General features: G+C 35.3%; 1 protein-coding gene across 4 annotated transcripts in view; it reads left to right on the top strand.

Annotated features, from left to right (window-relative positions):
* immp2l (inner mitochondrial membrane peptidase subunit 2) overlaps window positions 1-14,141 on the top strand; it is a 74,754-nt gene that overhangs the window by 34,165 nt on the left and 26,448 nt on the right. The gene's annotated exons all lie outside the window — the stretch shown is intronic.

Genomic DNA, 14,141 nt, shown 5'->3' with positions numbered 1-14,141 from the left:
TAGAATCCTTTAAGCAATCAAAAATCTTTTACTTACTGATTTTTCCGCACTTTCATTTAATGCAGTGCAATCATAGGTTTCTGAGATTTTTCCCTGTTTTCTCCTGTGCCGTGAGTGCTGCTATATGTCTTCTCCTCAGGAGATGTAATTCATCTTTGTAATTTATCACGGTTTTCGGCCGTTGAGCTCATTAATTAGTTCTTCCATTTGCCTTTTAGCTGTCATGGCAACATCGCAGCTAGACTCTTGGCGTCACGCAGGGCTTTCAAAATTAGCATCGCAGAGTGTAATTTCTTATCAGGGCATTTTAACCCCGCATGTCACCTTTCATACAGTCCCGCTGCTGTTATCTAATGAATAGCGAAAGCCTTTTGTTTTGTAATTAGCGATTAATTATCTAAATGAAAAAAGCGTTGTGCGAATGGCTACGTTTGTTTACTGTCACTCTTATTACTTGACACGTTAATACAATGCAAAGCGAAATGTGTTCTTGTCGATGCATTTCTTTTCTCTAATGCTTTTTTTGTCCCTCCAGGCTTTGTCGTTTCTCTATTCAAAGCTTAGTTTTGGAAGTAAAATGGTTGGCTAAGTGAGAATTACACACTTAGATAAATCATTGTACTATAATTCAGCATTTTTCCCGAGAACTGTCTGATGAAAGATTGTGCAAGCCTGACTGCACTTATAAAAATTCACAGTGATTACGCAACGCAGTTCTCAAGGGACTTCTTGGCATGCACTTCGGTTCAGTGTGCTTTACAGGTGTGTTATTTCATATGCAGTAAACTAAATGCAACTAATGCGAGACCTTCCAAACTGGCTGTTAATGAAGTGGTAACGGTCAGACGAATGCTGTTAATGAAAGCTCAAGTGGACCTGTGTGTATCATCTTCCATAATACGACCGTTTTTACTCAGCCTCTAGAACAAAAGACGTATATCTTAATGTTTTTAACCACACGTATACAGACTTTAATAGCCTACCCAGAACACTTTGCTTCTGTAGTCTAGATAAATTAGTGCCATGTTTTCAATATGTGAACCTGGAGCACAAAATCAGTCATAATACATTGTATGCGTCCAAATTATAGATTTTTTAGGCCAGAAATCGTTAGGATATTAAGTAAAGATCACTGTAAAATGTTCAGTTTTGGGCCGTAAAATGTGTTTACAGTTTTTACAGAAAGCCATTTTACCCCTGATCGCTGCACATGTTGTGATTGTAATTGAGAGCGTGTTCTCAATCTCACTCTGAGCTAATAAAACTACTAGTACATTAAAATAAGATGGCTTCTCAGTCGAAGAATTGCTTTTCGATTAGAGTGTTTCGTGCACAACAGGATTAACCGTAAAACCTTGGTACGCTCTTTGAGGATAATGTCTGTGATAATGACGATATGTGAAAGTCATTCTTTTCTGCGGCCTCCTCATCGAACGCAGCCCTGACTTTAATTTTTCTGCCCTCTGAATACATCTACATCTAAATGCAATAAACTAAAGGACAGTCTTTGTGTTTCTGTCTGCGTAGCATCCCCCCCTTTCCAGATCACTGTTCACTGTCTTGGCAGTGATTCAATCCCCGTCTTTCTCTCTCTTTAGACTCTCCACAGGTGTGCAGTTGCCAAGGAGACTTGTGTTCAAGGCTAGGCATCCCACATATATTCATATTCTTCAGGCTAGCTTGGATATTTCAGCTACTGTAATGTATGTTTTAGCAATTCTGTCCTTTGCATTTTGAACTGCCAGTGTTAGTTGAAGTTAAAGTGAGCGTGAAATCAAATATAGTTTGTGCTCCGTGACAGAGTGCAACATTAGTAAAAAAAAATCACTTTCAGTATCTTTATGGATGTAAGTGTTTCAGTGAGCTGTTATATGGTTTAACTACAGCACATGATCGAACTGCTTATGTATTTGTTTAACTCAGTATTTTGCAGTGAACTGTATTGTTTTAAGCTTATAATCAATGTCAGTAATTTTATACTGTTAAGTCATAAATATATATATGTATACATTTAGTCCGTCTAAAGTGCAGTATTGTCAGAACTATTGCTTCAATATAGATTGTGTATTTCTGAATGGCATCAAAATGCTGTGCGTCTGTAACAAAGGAGTTTTGTTAACAGCGATCTAAGTTTTAGCGAGTGAAAGCACAGAGGCACCTCGACTGTCAGCTCAACATCCTGCGGCGTTCTGATGGACTAACTCACACTGTCAGTTCCAATGTGAGCTCTGTCACTGCCGATGTGGCTTTCCAGCAGAAGTCAGACATCACTCTGACATTACAATGCAGCCCGGCTTGCCCACACATGACAGTGACTGATGTTCGTTCTTGTAAATGACTCGTCTTTTATGGAGGTGACGACTTTGTTGGTCTCGTGGCGCCTCTCGTTTCACCTCATCACACTGATTGGTCGACGTGTCTTGTTCGTCTTTTTCTGACGTGGGTGAACACCGGCCTGTTCCTCTGAGGTATCATTTGACTTCTTGCTGTCAGGTTTCTGGACGTTCTACTCATAACTGATTTACCCCAAGGGCAGTAAGATGTTGCATAGGTTTCAAATTAGATGTTTTTTGTGTTGATGAAACACATTTCACTATTTGATTCAATTTTAGATCACAAGCACTCGATTTTGGTTTTGATTTGAATTTGGTTTTATACTGATTGAAGATTGAATTAAATTCTGTTGGTTTAAATTATATTTGATTTTGATTGTCAAACTCCCAATTCTATTTGGATTTTATTCATTTTAATTCAAATTAAATAATTTCGAATTTCCATTCATTGCTATATTAATATGATTTAAATGAGATTGGATTAAGCTCAATTCAGTTTTGATTTTAATTTTATTTCTTTCCTATTCATAAGTTATTGGTTAGACTTTAATTTGACTTTAATATACATTTTATACATTTGTAGACTTTAATTTGATATGCATAGTTTGGAAAATGGTAATAAATATGACAAGTTAATACCATTTTTTGTCAATGCTTAATTTTGTTTGTTCTGTGGTGTGAATAGATTGCATAGCAATTAAAGAAAAGCAATAAAGTTAAACATGGTCAAGTGTCTGAATAATTTTGGTCCCCCATTTTTAAAAAATTACTGGTAGTCCACTGTATGAAGAATTTTTGGGTATAATATGTCACAGTTTACTTTATTTTGCTATCCTCACTTACATAAAAGAACTATAGCGTTCTGCACCCAACCTCTGACCTTTATGTTTTGACTGTATATATGAATAAGGCTTTTTTAAAGTAAATTTAATTGCTTATAATAATTAAATTGAAAATGTGCAAAGTTTCTTTCCAAATCAACTGAAAACAGCATGCCTGAAAGATCAGATTTAGTGTATAAAAGTCAATATTTTCCCCCCACCCTTGTTTATCAAATGTCCATGAAACCACAAGGCCAGTCAGAAAAAAAACGTTTATGTATGTGCACATGTTTGCATGTTTGCATCATAGGTTTATTTGAAGTGAGCTGGTTTATACAGTATGTGTGGGTGAATATAGAGCGCTTTTTACTCGTATCTACACGACTACACAATCAGGCTCTTCAAGCAGCACTGAATGAACCTCGTATGCATTCGCATTCTTCACACTCATTCACTAAGCAATCCGTTCGAATGGACGACCGCCGTCATTAACGTATTGATTTTCACTGACAAAGAGCCAGCATTGGCTACAGGATGATTTTCAGTGCCAAGCAAAATGAAAAATCCCCAATTTATTTCAATTTGCTCACCACTTCAGGCTGAAGATGCTTGTGTGTGTGCGTGTGTAGATGCAGTTTTAGATGAAGTATTTACCCTGAGCCAGGACAGATTACACTGGGTCTAACAGACCTAAAGCTGTAATTAAACCCACTGAGAAATCAGGCCAAACACTAAGGCGGCCTCTATTTCCCAGAGACAGGCTGAAACGTCAGCTTTTTAAAGGCCACAAGAACCTCTCCAAAACTCTAATCAGGCACAATACTCATTTATTCCCTCAGATTTTTCACAAAGCAATAAAAGATTTCAAATAAACTGGTTTCACCTTAAAGAAAGTCCTCAAGGTTTGTCTTCAGATGCTGATGTTCGGATGAGTTTTTATTTCTCCTAAATTGTGTGATAGACTGAATTAGCTGTTTTATGATAAAGCTCATGGAGTAACTTACTGTAGAAATCATGTGTAGAAGGTCATGGAAAAGCTGATTAAATGACTGGATTGTGAAGCTTGGTACATGGGTCTAAAACAGCTAAATGAATAATAATAATCAAAAATGTTTTTTAATATCAAATCAGCAAAATTGTATTGGTTTTACATTTTGGTAATATTTTACAGTAATTTCGTTTTTTAAATTTTTGATCAAATAAATGCAGTGTCAGGGATGTTTGGAAGTTGTTTCATGATTATTAGATATAATACATACAATAATAAAGGAGCAGATCTGTAATAAAATACAGTTTAAATAATAAAAAGGGCTTCACTACTGTAAGACTGGTATTGTTGCTTTTTGAATTTTATTACTGTGTTAAGTTAAATCAAATATTTATCGTAATGCAATTTTGTCATTTTCTGACACTGTTTTAACACTTGCTGGAATTGCTTAGCAGCTGAACAGTCGAATGAAACATCCAATTTTTAGTTTTAATATAAAAACTGCAGAAGGTCCCTGTGCTATATTTCAAGATGTTCACAGAGGTGCATTGTTCTCTTTTAACATCTTGCATGTTTTCATGCCTAACTTGGTCCGAACAGGTGTTTTGAGTTCACTGAATGTTTGAAAGCAGTCACTTTGCAGAGAGTGAAAAGATTCGGGTCATTCAAATTTAATGAAGCCCGTTTCAAATCTGCTAATGGAACAGTCTGAGTAAATTTTGTGGGCTTTCTGCCATGTGCCACGTACTATCACAGAAGCTGTGCACTAATATACTGTTTTAAATGAATGTTTCTGGTTGACTGTAGATATATTGATCGTAGCTCCTGCAAAAACTATGAAAAACGAATTATGTTGTCAGATAGTTCATGATTTAAAAATGTTTAAACACTAAAAGCCTATGCAGTTTTGTTTTAATAGCGCACGGTGTTTAATGAGAACCTCAGTTACACAGCTGTTGTCCTGAAAAGTTAAAAATAGTCCGTTGTCGTGTTATCCAGTGGAGCCGGGCGGCGTGCGAAAGCAGAAGCTCACCAGGCTTTATGAACTGTCTAATTAAGTCAAGTGGCTTATTTCTCCAGATGCTTCAGGAGTACAAGTATTTTCAAGCTGGATGAAACTCCGTAAGCTCTCTGCGGCATTACCCAGGAACGAGCAGCCCTTAGGGTCACCCGCTAGTCGAGAATGAATTAATCAGAGCCCAACTTGACGGAGGAATGAGGATGTGTGTGTGTGTTTGTGCATGTAACTGTGTTATCCACATCATTCCTGTAGCGTGGGCTGATGACTCTTTGATGCCCTTGCTTGAGCGTTCATCTCAGCATCAGCGTTGATCGATCGAGGTGTTTATCTGAGAAGACGATGCCAGACTGAAAGGACGTTTGATTGTCATTAGAGATATGAGATTACAATCTTTGCTCGAGTGTCAGTCAGTCAGTATTACAGCTGTGCACCGCTACACTCATTTACAGTTATCTTGTAAGATATAATAATTGATTCTGATCAGGAATTTTATGTAAAGTTTGTACAACAGTTCTTGAATTTGATTGGTCAAGCAGTGTTCTAATTGGAACTGTTTTTTTGTTTTTGATTTTTTTTTTTTTGGTAGAGAACAAAACAATTTGACTAATTTTGCCAAAACTAAACTTACTTTGTAAGTTTAAGAAATATAAAACTTTAATTTAAGCTCATATAATAAATGTTAGGATTGTTTTTTTTACAGAAGCAACTGCTTGTTTTACAAAAATTTTCATGTAGTTTTTTTAATGAATTCTTATATAAAAAAATTTTAGAGGTTATATGGATGCAAGAATATTTTATCATGTTACTTTATCTACAAATACCTATTCTTTTTTACAGAAATAAACCAACAATATTCAGTTATGGACAATTTCATTAAAACATTGTGTGATATTAATTAAGATCAGGTTTTACTGAATTTCTTAATATATTAAATATACATCAGATATGGGTCTTACGTGTTACTGTCAGAGTTCTATGCATTCATCAGCGCATATTTCTTTTTGTGAGTGTGAATATGATACAGCACCTGAATCAGTCTGTTTGAAATTACAGTGCAGAATTATTTTGGAAGGGAGCTTCAAAGTTTTTAGGTATGTAGGCGATCTGGGAACATTTAATGCAGTATTTATTTTCTATTTAAAAATAGAACGCTGGCATACAAGCTGAAGAAGAACAGATGGAACCTAACAATTAACAATAAAAAATGCAAAAAAAACTTCAATTCAAGGATATACAAGTTTTATAATACTTTTTCAAACTCATCAAAAATGGCCAAAAGTACTTATATACTGTATACATAAACACATACACACATAACTGACATTACCAACCTGGTCTCATAAAAATATGTACCTCTGTGTCATTTTTTGTGCAACCCTGTTTTTACTGCACATTTTGCTGCAGTATCAAAGAGATACGTCCACTGAGTAGTGCAAAACACAGGTTTAATACATAAACCCTGGCACATTTTTTATTATGTTGATAAAGGTATGTATTAAAAGACTGTTCTCATTAGAGTGAAAAATTACCTGCTTCTATAATCTGATTGTGGTTGCATCTCTTTATTAGTGCTATTGTATCTTAGCACTGCGTTTGACATTATCGACCACAACATTCTCATGAATAAACTAAAAAGCTATGTTGGCATTAGTAAAAGTGCTTTAACATGTTTCAAATCATACTTATCAGACCGGCATCAGTTCGTAGCAGGAAATGAGGAGGTATCATATCGATCACAGGTGAAATATGGAGTACCTCAAGGCTCAGTACTAGGGCCATAACTTTTCACGCTTTATATGTTACCACTGGGAGATATTATCAGGAGACATGGTCTTAGCTTTCACTGTTATGCTGTTAAACACACCAAATTGAATTCATAGTCAATATAAAAAACTGGATGACAAGTAATTTCGTAATGCTAAATTCTGAACAAACAGAGGTACAAATTATTGGACCTAAAAACCTAGAACACTGTTTAACACTTCTCTGTTAATTTTTCTTCAGTAGTTAGAAGCCTAGGTGTGATAGCAATCTTCTCTTTGAAAACCATGCTTCTAGCATCTCAAAAACATTAGACTATTGTAATGCTTTATTGGGTGGATGTTCTGCACGCTTGATAAACTTCATCTGGTTTAAAACGCAGGAGCTAGAGTCCTTACTAGAACTAGGAAGTATGACCATATTAGCCTGGCTCTGTCAACACTGCACTGGCTCTCTATCAAACATCGGATAGATTTTAAAATCTTGTTAATTACTTATAAAGCCCTGAATTGTTTATCACATTATAGTCCTCCACGTCCGCTGCATTCTGAAAACTCTGGCCACTTCATAATACCTGGAAAATCAAAATCGACTGCAGGCGGCCTTTTCCTATTTAGCCCCCAAACTCTGGAACAATCTCCCTAACACTGTTTGGGAAAGCAGACACACTCTGTCCATTTTTGATTACACAGACCGTCTCTGCATTTAATAAAAATTAAGTGCTTAATCTTGTCATTACTATACATACTTTACTATTACTCTGTTCTCCTATTTGATACTTTTCAGTGCTTTGTCACAATTTGTATTGTTAAAAGCGTTATATGAATAAAATTGAAATCGAACTGGAGCTCCTCGCCTCTCAAGTACTTCTTTGTGCTCTGTGATCTACTAAACAAACCTACCGTCTATGAAAACACATTGATATGAAGCTGGATATGTGTGATGCTAACATTCAAAGCATCAGTTTTCAAATATCCCAGCATATTAATATTGTTCAAGTCATAACATGAGATTCTTCAAGCAATTGTGCGAAACTCTGTAAATTTGTGTGAAAAGGAATAAAAGGTGTCAGAGTTTTACTAACTCATTTCAGTTTTGAAAACTGCAGTGATATGTATTTATACATATTTTGTGTCTTGTGTCTGAAAGTACACCCAGGTACGTTCATGGCATGAGACCAAGTTTGACATTACATATGAAATATACCCAGGTGAACCAGAATCGAATCTGCATAATGCATTGTTACCTTGCCCTTATGAGTGTGATACAGTGTACAATACACAACAAATGCATATTTTAGTTTTTAGAGATATTTCTGTATAATTTCTTACTTTACATATGACTCACAAAGAAACATGCTCTCCTCCGGGTTACTGTTAATAATCGTCTCTTTCCAGAAGACCCGACGTGTTCGGAAAGTCTTTGTCCTTTAGAATGAAAAACTTTAGAATCATTTAAAATCAGTCAAGTGTTTATTCTAGCAATGCATCGGGTGATGTTTTTATGTGACTTTCTTTCGTTGTTTCTCAGGATGTGCCGTTGAAGTTGCCCCTCGCTGCTGAACTGAGACCAATTTTATTGTTGCTCCAGCGATGGTTGTGTTTAATTAATGGCTGAGGGGACGCGGTGCACTTGATGCAGTACCAGTAAAGGACCCTCACAGGGGTTAATTGAAGTTCCTCTTTGTTTCTCTAGGGAGAGAGAGTTCGTTTAACTATAGCTTCTCCTCTCTGTTGTCTTCCAGTCGGGTCTGGGCCACATCTTTGTACTCTGCAGAAATCTTTTGTTTATCTTTCATTACAGTGACTTCATTTTCCTTTCTGCTTTTCATCATCTTAACTGCGGCTCCGGAGGATGGACGGCTCTGGGAATGAGAAGGAATGAACTGAGAGCAGGGTATCTAATAGGACAGGGAGATCTTGCCGCAGTCGGATTAGGCAGTATAGATGTTCATAAATAGTACATCGCATCCTTGTCTGGGGTTGGTAGCCCTTTGGTTTTTATGAAAAAGCATTATTGCAATTAAACGGATTTGTGTATTTGGACTTAATTAAGCATGTCTATCGTAGTTTGACATTAGCTGCACTTGAAAAAAACACTATGGTAAATTATAGTAAATACTACAGTTTTCTACAGAACCATACTATAGTACTTGAATTAATTTGTTGAATTAATTGCTTTGGAAATAAAACTAATTACTTTACCCAGTACTGTACTTTCTACAGCTATAGGGTATATTATACTGCAGTATTTGTTACAGTTTATCAGTTCATTATAGTTAATACTACAGCATGCTTTGGCATTCATTAAAGAGTAAATACTATAGTATATACATAGAACACACTATAGTGTGGTTCAAACACTAAAGTAATTACTATAAATTACTGTAGTAATTTTTGAACTTAATATTTAATATTAAATATTACTCATATTTTATGATAAATTAGACATACTCCAATTGACTCTACCGAAACTAATAGGAACTAGCGCATTGTAGCATGCTAAATGTCTACTACTTTGATGAACATCAAACAAAACCAAATCTTGAGATGTTCTCATCTTCTTCAGAAACACATAAATTAATGCTTTTTTCAATATTTACCCACCCCACATGGTATAAGGAAATGTTCTAAGTGCCAAACCAAAGGGAACACTAATCACTATAATGGTATAAAACCTAGTAAGTATAACAACAAGTAGAGCTCACTAACTATAACTAAGGTAAACTATTGGATTTTACAGTGTAATGCAATGCTATCCCTGTTGAAAAAACAGCACACGCTGGTTAGGTATGTTTTGAAGCTGGGATGCTTGTTTAAGCTGGTTTCTGCTGGTCCTTTTTCTGGTTTATGCTGGTCACGTACCGACAAAGGACCATCTTAAACCAGCAAAGGACCAGCTTAAACCAGCACCCCAGCTTCAAAACCTACCTAACCAGAATATGCTGTTTTTTTCAGCAGGGATGTTAATAATTCACATAGTCCCAATGCAAATCAGTTAAGCTGTTGAAAAACAAGTTAACACATAAATAACATTAAACATTAAAGCAATGGTTAACTGTACAATACATGACATTTTGTCTGAACTGTTTTTACAGGACAAGCATATACATTATATATATGCACTATGCACTATATATATATAGTCGTACATTTTGATATATGTTTGTATAAAGATACAGAAATTATTTGTTACAATAATGGTTTCGTGAAACTATTTCAGCTCTTCAAAAAACAAATATAAGCTATTTAATGGTAAGTTCTGCTGTAACAACTAGCCCCATATAATAATGTATCACAATTTAAATGCATGTTTAATGAGCCATTTTCCCCCTTGGTGCTAAAAATTTTCAGAAGCTTTTGTTTTTAATATGAAGAAAATACACTAGTATTCCAGTATACTAATAAAAAAAAGCCCACCTAGATTAAAATAAGTGACATATCTCTGCTGCAAAGTTTAATCTTGTTTTAATATAGTCGGTTGAAAATTGTGAAACCACACATGGCCTTCCCCTGATACTGATGTCCCAAACTGCTGACTATAGACTTAATGTGTACATAATTATCTCAAGTTTGCAAGGCTCCAGCTTTTCAAATAGCATGCTCAAAAGTGTTGAACGCACAATATTAGCACTGCTAAATGCAAAGATTATAGAATGGATTTGAGCATGAATGCAGTATTCAGTCCTCAGCAGATTTTCTAGAGCAGAGCCACATTAAAAACTGAAATTATTTTACAAAACGCGCTAAAAGCTAATGTACAAGTCTATAATTCAAAGTAGGTATTTATTTGTTGCCGTACATATTTCGTGGATGAAGCCTCCATAGTTTAGATGGAATATAATTTGCTGTGATTTGAAGTTTTTGCTTTCGGTGATGTACAAGTGTACTTTTAATGGATCCTACTGAGTTAGCATTTCCATATAGCTCACTTGGCTTTTAAGTTCATTGCTTTGTTGGAATTTAAAATGCTGTCAAGTACCAGTAGAGCATAATTTAGCACTAACATCTGAGGATCCCTTGAGAGGTGCATTCAAAACACAGCACACACACACACACACACACACACACGCGCGCGCGCGCACACGCGGCGTCACACATGGTGATTTTAGTTTTCCTTTGAAGGGCCGTCATGAAGCGGTACGGCGGTAGTCACAGTTCAACATTGCGTGATATGCATGACTAAGCGCTGATGTCAGAAACGCTAAGAACTAGCATGACTCAACCGAAAGATGCTCTCTGTGGAAGACATCAAGGAATTTGTTCAAGGGAATGTGATATAACATGCGGAATGCACCGAATCCTTTGATGAATTTTTCAGTGTTTTACTAATTTTTGAAGTTGAGGTGAGCATTTAGAAATATTAGCGGCATTAGCAGTAGTAATTAGTCGTTTAGCAGAGGCTGTTATCCAAAGCTGTATTGGGATTTTATTAAGTGTCTGCTTCCACCCACCTCAGGTCTCTTTGCAGATTGTATGTTTTTTTGCTTCTGTACTGTGGTCTGTTTGCTTCATCAAGGTAAACAGCATGGCGAGGACTAGCACTAGCTGTAAATATGCGGTGACTCAGGGGAAAAGATGCCAGCTTCAGTCTTTTATTCAAGTATTTCTTCAGGTTTACTGGTAAAACTTAACAGTGCCCTGTGGAAAACGCCTTTACAAAAACTTTATATGTTGTCAAGTGACGCGTTTCTTCACAAGAGGATGGTTTGCTGTCACACCAGTTGAATACCAAAATGTTACCCACATGCCAGGCAATGGTGATCAAACATGCTTCACTGAAAAATCCAATGCTGAAAAAGTTAGAACTGAACTGTGGATGTCAAGATATACTTGGGTTCGCATCAGTCGTGAAAACAGACTTTAAGTTAGCTTACAAGCTGTTTATTTCACTATTTTGCAAGCAACTTATTTGATTAGTGATGCAGTAATATTGTATAATAATGATTAAAGCTGCCAAACGATTAATCGCAATTAATCATATCCAAAATAAAGGTTTTTGTTTGCATATTATCTGCAATATCTGTGTATATTTATTATGTATATATAAAGACACAAATACAGCATATATTTGATAAATATTTACATGTATTTTCATGTATATACTTATATTTATATAAATTATATCACATATAGATTTATTTAACGTATAAACATGACATTTTGTTCTTAAGCATATACATGAATGTATATGTGTGTGTGTGTGTGTATGTATGTTTATGTATATGGTACACACACATGTGTTATCACGTGTAATTAAAGTGCAATCAAAAGAAATAAAAATATGAAATAGAAGCAATGGTAATAATAATATTCAAAAATACATGAATGATATTTGATTTGATTGAAGGTCACTTACCATAATATTTACTATATTATTTTTATTTGTAATTTCTTTTGCAAATATGTGTAAAGTAAATAAATCAATTTGAAAAAAGCAAAACAGAAGCTTTATTTGATTTGATCTTGAATTTGAAATTGACTTTTGTAACATGCATTTGTAACGTTTATGAATTTATATACTGTCCTGCACATTTAAGATATCCTGAGGTGTAATCCTGTCTTACTTAGGCTCATTTTGCCAACAAGTCCCCACCAATCACAAAACACAAGGCCAGGACTGTGTCAGGAGAGATTTGCAGGATAAAGTCAGCCTCTTTATTCTCTATGGCATCTAACGTCACCTGGGGCTAGAATGTTCCCGGAGCTGTAAGCCTGAACCCAGACGAAGATCAACTTCAAAAGAAAAATCTCTATTAAAACTACACTAGGCTCAAACTAGGCGAGATACTAGGAACTTGCGTCTGTGAAACTGAAGTTCCCAATGAAAGTTTCAGATTTGACAAGTGTTCAGAGCACAGACATACTGAGAACACGCAGACGTTACACAAGTGAACGCAAGCCAGCTCCCAATCTGGGCATAAATCTGGGCATTAATATTACAATATGATTTGAGCAAATGAATTATTGATGGAAATATAAACGGTGTCTACAAGCGCAGACTTTTTCTTCAGCAGTTTATGGTGACTCAAGACTGTTTCGCTCGTAACAATGTCACTGCAGGGAGTGGAGGACATTACTATGTTCTTTAATATGAGAAACCAGGGAGCACATTTATAGATACATTAACATAATACATCCACCATCGACATTTTCTGAAATCAACCCGTAAGGCATCATGGGACGATGTCCCATTACCAAAAGCCCTTTGCCTATTAACACAAAAAAATGAGTTATATCAATAAGATGTTAAAGGTGTTGACAATTATAGCTGTCAAGGTGACCTCTAAAAGTGTGTTACCAGGCGGAAAAGAGCAGGTATTGGAGAGTTTCTCAATGACATGTGGTTTTACAAGAAAATGACACTTTATTAAATCACACTTTAAAACAATACTAACCGGTTCTGAGTTATTGTTATAGCCCCCAAATTTGGTTTTTGGAGTTGCTGCCATTTAGTTTTTTTAAATGCAAGTCTGTGGACTCAGGATTTTTGTAATATAAAAGGTTGTAATTAACTTTATATATTGAGGATAAAACAGGTTTTACTAAAGAGATTTGGTAACACTTTATTTTACAGTTACACCTATTAGTTGCTTGTTCCCATCTAGCCATTTAGTGCTAATTAAGCACGTATTAATGTCTTATTCTACATGGCCTTATTCTATATTCCTAATCAATACCTAAACTTAACAACTACCTTACTAGCTATTTCTAAGCAGCAAATTAAGAATTTATTAAGAGAAAAGTAGTAGTTAATAGTTAGCAGTTGTAACCTATTAAGTTACCTTTTATAAAGTTGCGAGATTCTTACATGCATGGTAGCAAAAAATAAAAGAAATTATAGAAGTGTTTTTATATTCTGAATCTTACTTTGTGCTTTGTTTTTGCTAATTATGTTTTAATTAAATGCTTTAAACAACTTTGAAAGGAACGTAATGTTCATTCAAAAACATCCATTAGGAATTGACTGGATCTTAAAAAAGTCTTGCTTATCAGAATGGAGCCGGACTTTAATACTAAAACATTGCTATTTGGGTATTGGTGAACATTTTTACAAAGATGCAGAGAAAGCCATGACATCTTGACTGATGAAACAGAAACATGCATTAAGAAAGGAAATTGGGTTTTTTTCCACTGGTCAACATGTATTTTAAATCAATAGGCATCATGGACCTTTGACTTTCATGTCATTAATCAAGTTTGACTTTGAATGTTTAA

Source organism: Puntigrus tetrazona, chromosome 25, assembly GCF_018831695.1.
Source record: "Puntigrus tetrazona isolate hp1 chromosome 25, ASM1883169v1, whole genome shotgun sequence".
NCBI lineage: Eukaryota > Metazoa > Chordata > Actinopteri > Cypriniformes > Cyprinidae > Puntigrus > Puntigrus tetrazona.
This window is presented reverse-complemented; position numbering and strand designations above follow the sequence as displayed.